This window comes from Pleurodeles waltl, chromosome 2_2 (genome assembly GCF_031143425.1).
Source record: "Pleurodeles waltl isolate 20211129_DDA chromosome 2_2, aPleWal1.hap1.20221129, whole genome shotgun sequence".
Classification (NCBI taxonomy): domain Eukaryota; kingdom Metazoa; phylum Chordata; class Amphibia; order Caudata; family Salamandridae; genus Pleurodeles; species Pleurodeles waltl.
In genome coordinates, this window is record NC_090439.1 from 322,679,112 (window position 1) to 322,692,702 (window position 13,591).

A 13,591-nucleotide genomic window follows, 5' to 3' on the forward strand; every position below is an offset into this window, starting at 1 on the left:
TTCCCTTACACCATAGTCATCCACAACAAGATTAGGTAACAAACAATTTCATATGTGTTTAGACTTTGCACCATGTTTGACAATGCTAAGGCAGTGTCAAAATCACATTGATCAGGGCCACTATTCCTCTTCTTAAGTGTCAAATTTTCAAGCATACATCACCTGAAACTTGATGCTGTTATTGTGAGCATGGGATGATGTTGCTTACCATAAGGGTTCAGTGTTGATAGGTACACATGCAAGCCCAATCAAAAGTACTGTCACCTACACAGTGAGCATCACATCTACCTATACATTTGTTGTTCCCACCCCTTGTACCCTAGGGGGTATGGCCATGCAGATCAACATCTCAGCTGTCCAGCTCATCCACCAGTGCATGCCCACTCATACATGGAGTCAGGGGGTGGACCAAAATTTAGGTGATGACAAAATATGAAGCTGGAATCCATAGGTCTTTCACTTCCACATTCATGTGTACAGGTATAGAGACCCATCAATACCTGATCAGCCAATACCATTCCTCATACACCCATAACCATGTCAGTACACAATTGTACTTGACCTGCATGCATGCCTATCATATTCCATTTAGTTGTCACGTAGGTGGACTACAAGATTATTGGGACCATGCTAGTAGACAAATGCCCACACATTCCTACATGTACTTCACAATACAGGGATGGCACAATGTGTCGAGAAAATGGTGCATCACTGTGTTGTGTGAATGACGGTGTGTTCCAGTGCCATTACATACACAACGGCACACATCTGGGTAACATAAGGATCTACATGTGGCTTGTCATCACCTTGTTTACACAGTGCTGGCCACTGAGCACTAGAAGCCTCACATGATATGACTCTCTCCTCGTGCATGGGGACCACTCAAATGTGACACATTGTCACCATCCATCCTAATCTGCTTTCTGATCATTTTACAGCTCATTACTCCTAGAATTGGGTGCTGAACTCATGACTCACTCACACTAAACACTTCAACACTACACAGGGCAAACAAAATCACACTTACTGGATACTTCTGGGTCCTCAATTCTTGCCACTTCACCTATGGGGTAGGGGGGAGGTCCACCTGAGATATATGGATAGAAAACCATGATTAGTATCACATAACTGTCACTACTAGAGGAACAACATATAACAGTATGTACTATTTGAGAAGAGTGAGTTATTCATCCAGGTTGTAGACAGTGCAACAGACACACCACTGCATACTCACAATGAGACAGTCACTCTGGTGTATGGGAGACATACATCTGCACTCTTACACTGGGCCAGAGACCCATGTAATGCTACACCCTGCAACAACCATGTGCGGCCAATATGTAGAAGATGGAACTCCAAGGTATGAGGGGGACTTGGGTGAAAGATAAATGACACAACCCTTGTGCTCTGCAAGACAACTGATTCAGGCATTCTGACTTGTCCTGCAAGGCACACAGAGGCACTTTGTGGATAACAAGTGGCTAAATAGTTATTCTGCAATTCACATGCATTGTGTAATTCATGACTAATGTGTCACAATTGGATGAAGGCATCAAATGGCCCACTGCCAGTGCCCCCCAAGGCGGGTATTCCCCCTTTGTAAACATAATGGCAGGGCTGATGTATGTGAAACTCTGACATTATTGCACCAAATATGGATTGTCATACTTAGTTATCACAATCCACTCACAAATGGTATGCTGGCAGTGTTTAACCTTATCATACATGACATAATGCTGGGGCACAGCTATAGCCATGGCCCATGAAATGTGCGACTTAATGATGGATGTGCATGACTATCCAAACTTCTGACTTGCATTGGTTAAATGTTAGGATATGTGAAGCCCATGTATATACTGCCACAGTGACACTCTATTCTGGTTGCATGCAACCTGTCCACATGCATTGCATGCAGCACACCAACACATCTGCTACTGGCATTCAAGTGCAGTGAACAGTAATTAGTTAGCCAATGGGGTACTCACCAACAGGCCCACCAATCACCACACCAAGATGGTCAAGAAGATCCTGCTCCCGACCCACAAGGTCAGCCCAGCGGTGCTTCAGCTGATGGTCATTGCGACTGGTGTGGTACACCCTCTTCAGAGGGTAGAGCACCTATCCCCACTGCAGCCGTCTTGCCTCCATATGGTAGCCCTGGATCATGTTGCCACCCATCTCTAGCATCAATGGGAGGTAGTGGGCTACCAACCAAAGAAATCCTCCCAGCTCCTCCTCCCCCCCCATTCTGGTCAGCCTCCCCCTGCCAGACATTGCACTGGGGTACAGGTAGGAATAAATGTTAGACAGTACAATGGAAATAAAAGAGTAGTGAAAGGAAACTTAACACCAAATAATTCAATAACCCAACTAACCCACCTATAGAACTAACCCAGACAGACACCCGACAGCACAAGTACAGGGTAAAATACACTGAACACAACAAATTCACAGACACTGAGACAAATGACAATAAAATCCAACAGTAAACACAACAGGAGGGACAGCTTAAGATAGACTAAATCGCAAGAAGACACCACCAACTCCAAAACACAACCACACATTCAAAAGAGGTTCAGACTGTAAAGAGAAAGTGAAAGTACACCCACTGTACCATGCCTGTAAACGTTTTCTGTTATGCGTGTATTTTTTACACATTACTTATGTGTGTATATTTATATTGATGCATAACCTTTCTGCGTGAATTTAACAGTAAATCAGCTTTGCAAGGAGTGCGAAGGTGTAAAATACGCTAAGGGCTCATGGGTCATGTAGTTTGCGTTTGTGGATATTTCCGACTTTTTTTTTGTGGCTCTAATCGTGATTGCATGATTTTGAGATTTGTTGATGTATGCACCCTGTGTCAACATAATAATTGTATGTGCTGGTCTGCAGTATGGCATTTTGTGTATGCCCACATGTGTTAGTCCATTGTACAATGTGATTTGTGTGTGATTGTTGTGTTACACCAATGGGTGTATTACAGAATCAGCAGCATGCAAATATAAACACGTCATGCATATGTCTGTATGTGTGACAACAGTGTATCCACATATGTATGGCAGTCAGTACTATGCAAGCATAATGGTATGGGATTGCTATTTGTTTTCACTTATGTGCTGTGTGTGTAGTTGTCTTACAGAGCATCACATTTCATGCAACATTCACAGCTCAGGAATTTTTGACGATGGCTGATGGTTTCAAATTGGCAACTGTTATGTGACAAATGTCTCCATATGTTGATCTTGAGTATATGGTTGACTTGTGTGTAGACTACACATATGTCTGACATGCATACATCTTTGCTACATGCTGTGCTTGACACACTCTGCCTACCTTCCTACCATTTATTGTATTGAGCACAACAGACAGTTGAAAATCTGAACAATTTGCTTTGTATTACAATTATTTTGTGCTGGACATGCAGCCCTAGCTGCATATGTTCTCATCCGTTCTGACGTGCATTCCATTGACATGATTGTGCAAAGTGTGAGGTCCTGTGTACCCTGTGACAGGATTGAGGACCATGGCAGTGGCTGGTGTGATTTCCGTGGATTTACTGTGCATGTTCCATTTCTCCCATTGCTTGTCATACCTGGGCTAATCATGTTGGGCATTGTCACCAATGATGTCCCCAACTTGTCACACTTGCCCCATGTAGCCATTACAAATCTCACAATGAGTTGTGTTAGTGGTCTGTTCAAACATTACAATACCACCATATTTTTACATCCACTGCCTCATGTGTGGACCCCTTATTTAGTTCATTTTTAGACATGTTGTTGTTGTGTGTGATGTGCTATTGTAATACAAGTTGGCAACATGGATGTAAATTATATGTAGTGGTCCATAACCTGTGTCCATCAGTTGTCACATTCAAGTGATGGGGCTAATTGTGATGTGTGTGACGGTAGCAGTTCGCTCTCACATTTCACATGTGATGTTGCTACAGTACTCTTCAGATTTGTATTTGTGACATGCTCCCTGATTGATAATCCTGAGGTATATGTTGGAGAGATTGAAGACACCAAAGCCAGATTGTGTGGATGAGTGAGATGTTTATTGACAAAATTTACAAGGTGAGTTACATGATGATTATGTGAAGAGGTTCTGTACAATTTGCAGTCTGCGGCATATACCTGCAGCTGTGTTGTGGTCTTCCCCCTCATTTACTTCTTCACCATCGTCCTCCTCCTCATCAGGCAGGTCATCAACCTGCTCATATAATGGTACGTTCATCTGTACACATGTTTTGTGCAGGATGGCACAGGTCAATATGATCTAGCAGACCATTTCTGGGGCATATAGGAGGCTGCCTCCTGTGATGTCCAGGCACCTGAATCTGGACTTCAGGATGCCAAATGTCCTCTTCACAATGGTCAGTCCGTGTCCTCCGATGTCCCACACTATATGCACGCTCTTATGCCATAACCCATATCCGCTTCAAAAGATTACAGGAGTAAATCACTTTGAGGTTTTGCAAGATGTAAGTCATGTAGCATGGCAGTTGATATTAGGATCTGATTGTGGCCCATATGTATCTGTGTTTTGGTGTGAGTTCCTAACCTTGTGTGATCTTTCCTCAGCACTAGGTTGTTGGACATGACAATCTTGTGTATGGGTCAAGGACCTAGAACACTTGATTTGGATTCCACACTGATGGTCATTCTGTATGTACCATGCGTTTGATAGTGCACTTTTGTATCAGTGTGTTATCAGTAGAGAGGACATGACACATCCTGACAACACAATGGGGTCAGATGTGGTGGCAACATGGTGGTACTACAGTGTCTGGACATCCCATCCCTTTTTACATGTGTCATTGCAGACGAGATGTGACACTTGGGCCTGATTTATGAAAAGTTAGCACCACGTTTACATCATTTTTTGATGCAAAAGTGGCACAAACTTACAAAATACAACTATATTTTGCAGGTTTTTGCTACTTTTGCATCAAAAAATGACAGAAATGCAGCGCTAACTTTTCATAAATCAGGCCCTTAGAGCCTATGAAATTGGTTAGTGTGACTGCACAACATGTCTCCTAAATTGGCTGCTGTGTTCTGCAACATTTCAACAATGCAAGGATGCCCCATGTGTGACATGTTACCTGGCAACCCTTTGTTGTCCCCTGCGCCAGTTGCACATGTGTAGCTGTGCACCAACACTACCTACCCTGCACCAGGGTACTTGGCTATCTGCCATGTGGAGGTGGATGTATCTGTGCTGAACGGTATACCGCCCTCGACATATGCTTTTTTGATGGCTGATTGGCTCTTTCTGTGTCTGCAGCCATGTGCAGCATGCATTTGTGCCACATACATTTGAGTTCATAGCAGCGTCTACCTCCTATTTGCAAAATGCATACAGCACCCCTAGGGTGATGTTATTTCGTTGGCACTTCCTCAGGTCTTAGGGGAGAGCAACATGTGAGTCTGCACCTTCATGCTATGTATCTTGTAGTGACAGACCTGCAGCAAAAAATGTTGCACACCCCTTGCACCCTACATGCAGCATAGGAGGGTGGCCAATTTAGAAAGTAGCTTAAAGTAATGTAGAGATGGTCATCTGCCAAGATGTACATACAGTCCAGGCAGTGACTATGAAACTGTGGGCTATAACATTGTTCCCTTGGTGTTCCAGAGTGGCAGCTAATGTTTGTGTCAGCCATGAGGTGTCCAAGGGTGTGTATTCCATTGTCATTGGATGATCAACATAACTAGCAGTGTCTTTCCTATCTTCCAAAACAATACTATGCTTTTCTACTGTCGACACATGCACAGTGCAGGCTATGGGATGTAGCTCAGATACTTAGCAAATGTCCCCCTTGGCACAGTGCATGTGAGGTCTGTGATGTCCTGTTGTCTCCTACTGGGTCCCACTAGGACATCCATGATCTGCACTGTCTGACTGTGTCTCTGCCCCCTGTTAAGCCATTTCTTATATCTGGTACAGACATAATGGTGTTGTGAGTCAGTGAGTGTTGCATGTGAGGTTGCATTACAGTGACTGTGGTTCCACTTCTAACACATCTGGCACATGGTATGTGTTGGTAATTGACCATGTGTTCCTATGTGAGTGAGCCACTCCGTCAGGCAGTTGTCTCAGCACACTACAGGTAAGTTAGGTATGTTGATGAGATGCAGTAGGCATTGGCACAAGTTGTGTGGTGTTTGATATTTGTTCTGGCAGTGATTAGCGAGAAATTTGTGCCCTATTTGGAAGTTACATGACATGGGCATGGTGTATGCCCTTGGCGTGTCTGTGCTATTGTTTGTTTGGTGTAGTGTGTGTGATGTGTAGATAGTGGGCAACCAGAGGCCACTTGTAGTGGGCGGTGTAGTTCTGCTGTTTTCAAAAGGTACATGTCTACACCTGTCCCTACCTTGGTGTGCCTGTTAAGTTGTGGGTGTGTTACGTACTTGTGGGTGTGTGTAATGGTGTTGTGCACTGATTGAGCTATACTGCAGCTTGTTGAATATGTGTTATCACCTGCACATGTGTGTTACCCAGGCCATATGTTACTGTAGTGGTGTATGTCTTGTGTGTCCAACAAGGTTGGGGTGTTGTGTGTACATTACTAGATTTGTAGACTTACCCAAAAGTAGGCCATTTCCAAAGTGTCCATCCTGGCACTGTTCATTGATCGTACTGTGCTGAAATATGTAGGCGTCATGGACACTCCCAGGATACTTGGCCAAAATGTTTATGAATAATCCACGGTGATCCACTACGCCCTACACATTAATGGAATGCATGTGCTTGCGATTCCGGTTTAAGTGATCTGTTGCTGCAGATGGTACAAGCCAGACATGGGTGCAGTCCATCCCCCCAAGCACATGCGGGAAGCCTTGAGTTTGCTAGAACCCCTGTTTGTTCTCCTGCTGCTTTCACTGGTATTGGGGAATCTGATGTGGCGGGGTGTAAGGGAGATATTGGCATCTAAGACCTTTGGCAGGAATGCAGAGAATAATGGCTGTGATACACCACCAATAGTGCACCCGTTGTTTGGAATGAGCCACTTGTCAGCATGTGCAGGACAGTAGGCAGCTTTGTTATAAGTGGTATGTTGTGTGGGGTCTGCAGGCAGGCTGCAATGTGCGGCTCAATGTGGTGTAGCAGGTGTATTATGGCTTACTGGTTCAGTCTGTAAGTCCTAATGATGTCCAGGTCTCTGAGGCCAAGGAGGGTTGTCCTGGTTCTGAAGACCCTGTCCTGCCCTCTGCGTTGCCTTTGTGGGCTGCGTTGTGGTGGTGGTGATTGCTGGAGTTGTTGCTGTCCTCTGCGCCGTCTAGCAAGCTGTATCAGTATCACCTCCACCTTCTCCTGTGGGTTGACCCAGGTGTTAAATTTTGATGCAAATCGGTGTTTGAGTCATTTTTTGGGTCCATCTCCCACCCGTGCGTCTTTTTTCCCTGGGCGGATAAATATGGCGCTAGGGTGTTTGACTCATTTGTTGGACGGGAACACATACCCTGTATCTCATTGACGCAAGGAGGTTTCATGCATCTGAAAAATTATGTTAACACCATTATTCTGATGCTAGACAGGTCTAGCGTCAAAATATAAGTATACAGTTAAGTTTGCGCCAGATTTGCGTAAAAAGCAATTATGCAAATCTGGTGCAAACAGAGTATAAATATGCCCTCGAATGTCTATTCAACCATATTCCTAGTCCTGGTCAGTGTCTGGATAAACCGTTTTTCAAGGTTTGTCTGCTCTGTGGATGGGGGAATGGGGTCATGACTGTTAATCATTATGCACATTGTTACAGTGACATACCTGTACATGTGTGTTATGTATACTGACTAACTCATGTATATTTCTTTCAGTCTTGAAGGTTATGTGTTATATATACAGCTGACTATGGATTGACACGTGTCTCTTCCAGCTATTTGTGCCAATGCTAATGTTGACCATGTCCTGATACTTTGAATTCTTCTACATGCTGACTTTCATGTTCAGGCAGTAGATTACTGTGCTAAGTATTTCTGAAAGTTGTGGACAACTCTATTTTATATTTAATAACTACATGTGCAAAGTGACGACATTATGATCTGATTTTGGATCATATATTCAGCACTAGATAGGTGTGGACAGTGCCAACCAGTTTGACACTTACACATATATATGTCATTTTGAAACATATGACTATTGTTGCTTGGCTACATAACATTGACCCAGCTTTTGGTTTGTTCACTTAGTTTGGCATGGGAATTTGCTGCATGTATTGCATTTGCAACTTGTGGCATGGCTAGTTATACATTTTGTTGTCAGCCTACAGCTAATGCATGTTGTGAGACAAGTTATGCTGAACCTATATGGACACATGGGTATGGCAATGTGGGCCATTATTATGTAGGACACATTGTTGTAGATACAAGTAGCTTTCTTCTACAGACCTGGACACAATACTTTAGCTTCTCACATGTGTATATATGATTATACTTTGTAGAGGAGTCTGTATGTATATGCCTTAATTCTGTCATCATTGACGTAGCTTAAGAATGTTGAGATTGGGATCTTGGGTACATTGTGATACCGTGCCATGGTTGCCTTTCATTCTGTGTTAGTTACTGGTGTTTGACAGATTTGACAGCATTGTGTTTGAATTTGTGAGTTTAACATTGATGGCTTCATAAGCAGGGAAACTGGGCTAGTTACAAATCAATACTGGTGATCTATCAGATTTGTTACATATGTCATTGTGGCTTGATACATATGGATGTGTGTGTACCTAGACTGCCCTTATGGCCGAGACATATGTGTGTTTTGTAATGTTTGATCTTGCATTGGTACACTAACTACTTATTCCAGAGCTGCTCTAGGAACTATAGCCAACATACAAGTATTCTGCCATGTGTGATTCACTTACTTATGAACACAGGATTAGTTCACACACCATTATTTTATTTGAAGTTTAACTGGTACCAAGACTAGGTATATCATTGAAAAAACACTTGTCTCGCTCTTAGGGCCATATTGATACTTTTTGACGCAAAACTGCGCCGACGTCGGCTAACACCATTTCTTTTCGCCACCTGGGCATCAAATTTATAATTTGACGCTCCGTGGTGCAAACCACGGGTTAGAGTCATTCCTTTTACTCTGACCATAGCGCCATGTCGTGAAGAAAAATGACATTAACGGGGCGAAAATTACTTTAATCCGGTTTACGACAACACAAACGAGATAGGTGCCATTTTTCCCCGCAAGTGCATCAAAAAGCAGCGCAAACACAGCAAAATGTGCTAAGGAGCCCCAAAATGGATCCCAGAAGCCAGGAGAGACCCCAGGAAGACTCCAACCGACCAGGAACCAGCCAGAAGGACCCAGACAAGACTAATGAGAGGGAGAAGAAGAAAAGGAAGTGTTGTTTCAGTGCAGAGGAGCAGGAAATACTGGTGAAAGAGGTGACGGAACACCAGCATCAACTTTTTTGTCACCTCAAAATTGCCAATTGGGAGGAGAGAGGCAATTTGGCAACAAATTGTCGACAAGATAAACAGTAGTACGGAGAACAGTCACTGAGTGCAAGAAACGCTGGCATGGCTGCAAGCGCACGACCAAGGAAAAGATGGCAAGGAACAGGAAGGCAGCACTGCAGACTGGAGGTGGGAGTCCATCACCACAGGAGGCACTGGACCAGATGGAGGAGATGGTGTCAGTCGTCATCCCACAGGAGATATGACAGGGATTCAAGGACAGGACAGTGCAGACTACCAGGAAACAACACAGATGCAGGGAAAGTTGCATGGGGGACAAAATTGCCTAAATGTTACCAGCAAGCAAGGGGAGGGACATACCTACTACACAATGCATGTCAGCAATGGAAATCAGGCAGTGGAAAGGGCAAAGGGACACGGGTGCATGGGATGTGCAGGGGAAACCAAGGGCACAGCACAACACTACACCAACCTTTGCATGGAGGTACTCTGACATGCCAAGGATGTTGGAAACGCAAAGCCAGTCCAGGAGGGTAGAGTACAATGTAAAACTGGCCTGCTGTCACACAACAGCTGGTATTGTCACAACATGAACCACAGCTCAATTTCCAGTCTCAGGCCATATCCGCAAGTGCTATTTACCATTGACAACAGTTGCCACTACCACCTGTGCTGTGTGTGCAGGTCAAGTAGCTAATGGCAGTTAGGTGCCCATGGATCAAACACACCAAAATTAGAGGGTTCAGGATGACAACGTTATCAATCTCCTTTAATTCCTAACAAAGTGTAAATCCTGTCAAATGCTCATGTCTATAGGGGCAATAAACATCAGGTAGGTGTTACTTACATTATGAAGTACACAGCAGTAATGTCATACCCATGCTGCCAATTCCAGGGTCTACCCGTGCCTGTGTTACAATAGCTGCAATACCACCCTGCAACATCCCAACTGTCATACTGCTAAGACAACAGCATTGAGGGGGAGGACATATGTGTCTAGCTAGTGAAACACACCTGCACAGTCATAAGAGGAAATGGGACACTGCCAGGCCAATCATTGCAATATAATGTAGCACACATTCCCCAACATCAACATTACGCACTACCAATGCGGACACCTGTATAGTGCCATGCCAATGCTATACATAGTATGTGCTTGGTCTCAGCAACATATAGGTGTATGTGAAATATCAGAGACTGGGTCAGTCCCATATTGTTAAGTGTGGTGCAAGTGGCATCAGAACAGCCACACCCATTGCAAGGCCTCACCATGCTAATGAAAGTAGATGGAGGGTTGAGTAGGACAAGAAGATGGCAACATACAATTTGGACAGAACCTACACGTAGAGGATGGGACGTAGACAATTCTCCAAACTGCCCACACTACATGTGACATGCAGGTGGGGGATAGGCCTGTGTGAATGCTAATATTAATGACAGGAACAATGAACAGGAACCAAGATTACAATGTCTCACTAATAGGAAGTCAGTGATGTCACATTACAACTGCCACAACACAGACACACTAATTGTACAATATCTCATTGCAGAGGACGATGGCTCTCCTGTGAATATGCCTGTCCTGGACTTCCCTGATGACATGGATGACGAGCTGACAAACATTGGCCAGCAGACCCTACAAAATGTCCTTGGAACCCTCCAGACCCCACCTTCAGTCGCAAGGAGGAGTACAGATGCAGCAGTCATCACAGAGGACCCACCCACCACCCCAATAGTAGGACCTGCCAGGTCCAACCAAGCTGAGGACTCTGAGGGCACTGGTACCACCTTTGAGAGGACAGTAGTGGGAGTAGAGTGGGAGCTGGCCAAGGAGGTGCGGGTGGGGATGCAAAATATGGCAGCCAGCCTTGAGAGGATGCGCACATGCATGATGTCATCTGCAGAACAGGAAGCAGCCATGCAAGCGCTACCATCCCTACTGCAAGGACTACAACAATGTGTGAGGGATTTCACCACAGCAGTTAGGGAGTTGCAACAACACCTGGCATCCCAAACCTTTCACTGCGTTCATCAATGCAATCATGACCCTCTCAGGGCCAACCTGGCTGCCTACCACAGAGATGTAGCTGCTATACTCAAGAACCAGCAGCTCCTCCTTGCTGCAGTAATGCCCTTAATAGCCCCAGAGTTGCAGCTACCGGGAATTCTGACTCCATGTCTGAAGTGTGTGTTGCCTCTTCAAACCCACCACCACCACCAAGGGCAGAGGAGACGACACACACATCAGAAGATGAAGACGTGGAACAGATCACCTTCACCCGTAGGAATACCTGGTAGCACAAGTCCATGCCACAGGGGCACTGATTTCCTAGGTCCTGTGCTTGTTAACATGCCAGTCTTGCTACAGTTGGTAATATGCACTGTTTTCCAGCACACTGTTTACCTTACCACTATGCACTGCAATTGTCTCTCACTACCTTATTGGCAATTCATGTACCTCTGCACTGAATGACCATTCACCCCAGCATGTCCAATGACATGTCCTTCACCATTGCACTTGTGTTGCATCACAATAAAAGGCGTCACACTAATGGATTTACAATCCTGGACTATGTAAATATTGCACTACAGCACTTTAAAATAAATTGCACTTACACAACCACTTTGTCTCTGTGTAATGTGACACATCAACTGTGTAGGGGATATGTGATGTATGTAACATGTCAATGGCCATAGAATGTAATACAACAGTGTAGAAAGAATGTGGGCTGATAACTATGTACTGGGGTCTAGACTTTCTCATCACCTGTGCTTCCGTAGGCTTATTTCTGAAGTGAAATTAGAACAAACAGTATAATGCTGTGTAGAACAGAAAAAGTCAGCTTCAAAGTATGTATAAGCTGAAACTCAATGTGGCCAACATTCCCTTCAAGACAATCTTTATGTATGTTACATCTGACTATAAACTTTAATCACACACACACACCATACAGCAGGAACAGATGTGTACGAGTGTATGGACAGATATGTAACCTGGGAGTACTATGTACGAAATGATAGGTGTGAGTTATGTATACAGAGCTACATAAGATAATACCATCATTCAGCTTATCAGGGTTCACATGAACATCAGGCTGTAGGCAGAAGTCCCACGGTGCCCAAGATTCCAATTCAGGACTCAAACGATGACAGATTGAAAAACACATCAACCTTTACAACACATTGGGAACCACAGTAACCTTGAGTGGTGGGTGCAATGGATGGCAGATGAATAGAGAAGTAGCTTTGTTGTAGCTGCCAATGTGACAGCTCATTTTGAATTGGGAATAACCATGCCAATAAGGGGATTCTGATGTAGGATGGAACACAAATGCAAATACTAAATTGACACTGTACACCCATGCCAATGCCCTGATCCCCAAGCATATGAAACATACTGTAAAGGAGTACCTAAAACTTTATTTAACATTAATAAAGGAAACTTAAACTAGGGGAAACACCTTAACTAACCTAACCTCTCCTAACTATACCTTACCCACAACTGGCCCTAACTACCCTAAGCTAAACTTACTTATTAAATTTAACTAAACACTCTAAATATCAACCCCCCACCCCTCTTATATGACAGGACACACGTGGGACAACATATACTAACCTAAACACATACTAACTTATCCTAAACAAAGATATATTTTTTGTTATTTTTTTTTGTTTTAATTATTTTTTTGTATTTTGTTTTATATACACACAAACCCCAACATCATCCCCCACCCACCCACAAAAAACATGTAAAAATATAACCCCCTCTACCCCCAACCCACTTATACTAACTAAACTAACAGCCTACTCTAACCTAACACTAAGCCCCCTAAACCCACTAACTATAAGAACAAGGAAAGAGGAGGGACGGAATCATGGATGAGGATCCATTTTTATCAAATTGGCCCTCCGCAGCATCTTTTTGATACCCCGCAGTCTCCTGCTATTGCGGGACACCTCCTGCTGCAGCCTGTCCATCCTGCGTAACATTCATTGCATGTCATGTTTCAGTGTGTGTATGTCCTGATTGTCTATTACAGCAGCTGGGGTTGTCTGTGTAACACTTGTCGATGACTTTGCTGGTGCCGGTGCCGTTGTTGGAGGGGGAGGTGCAGGAGTTACTGCTTGTGGGCCTGGAGCAGGTG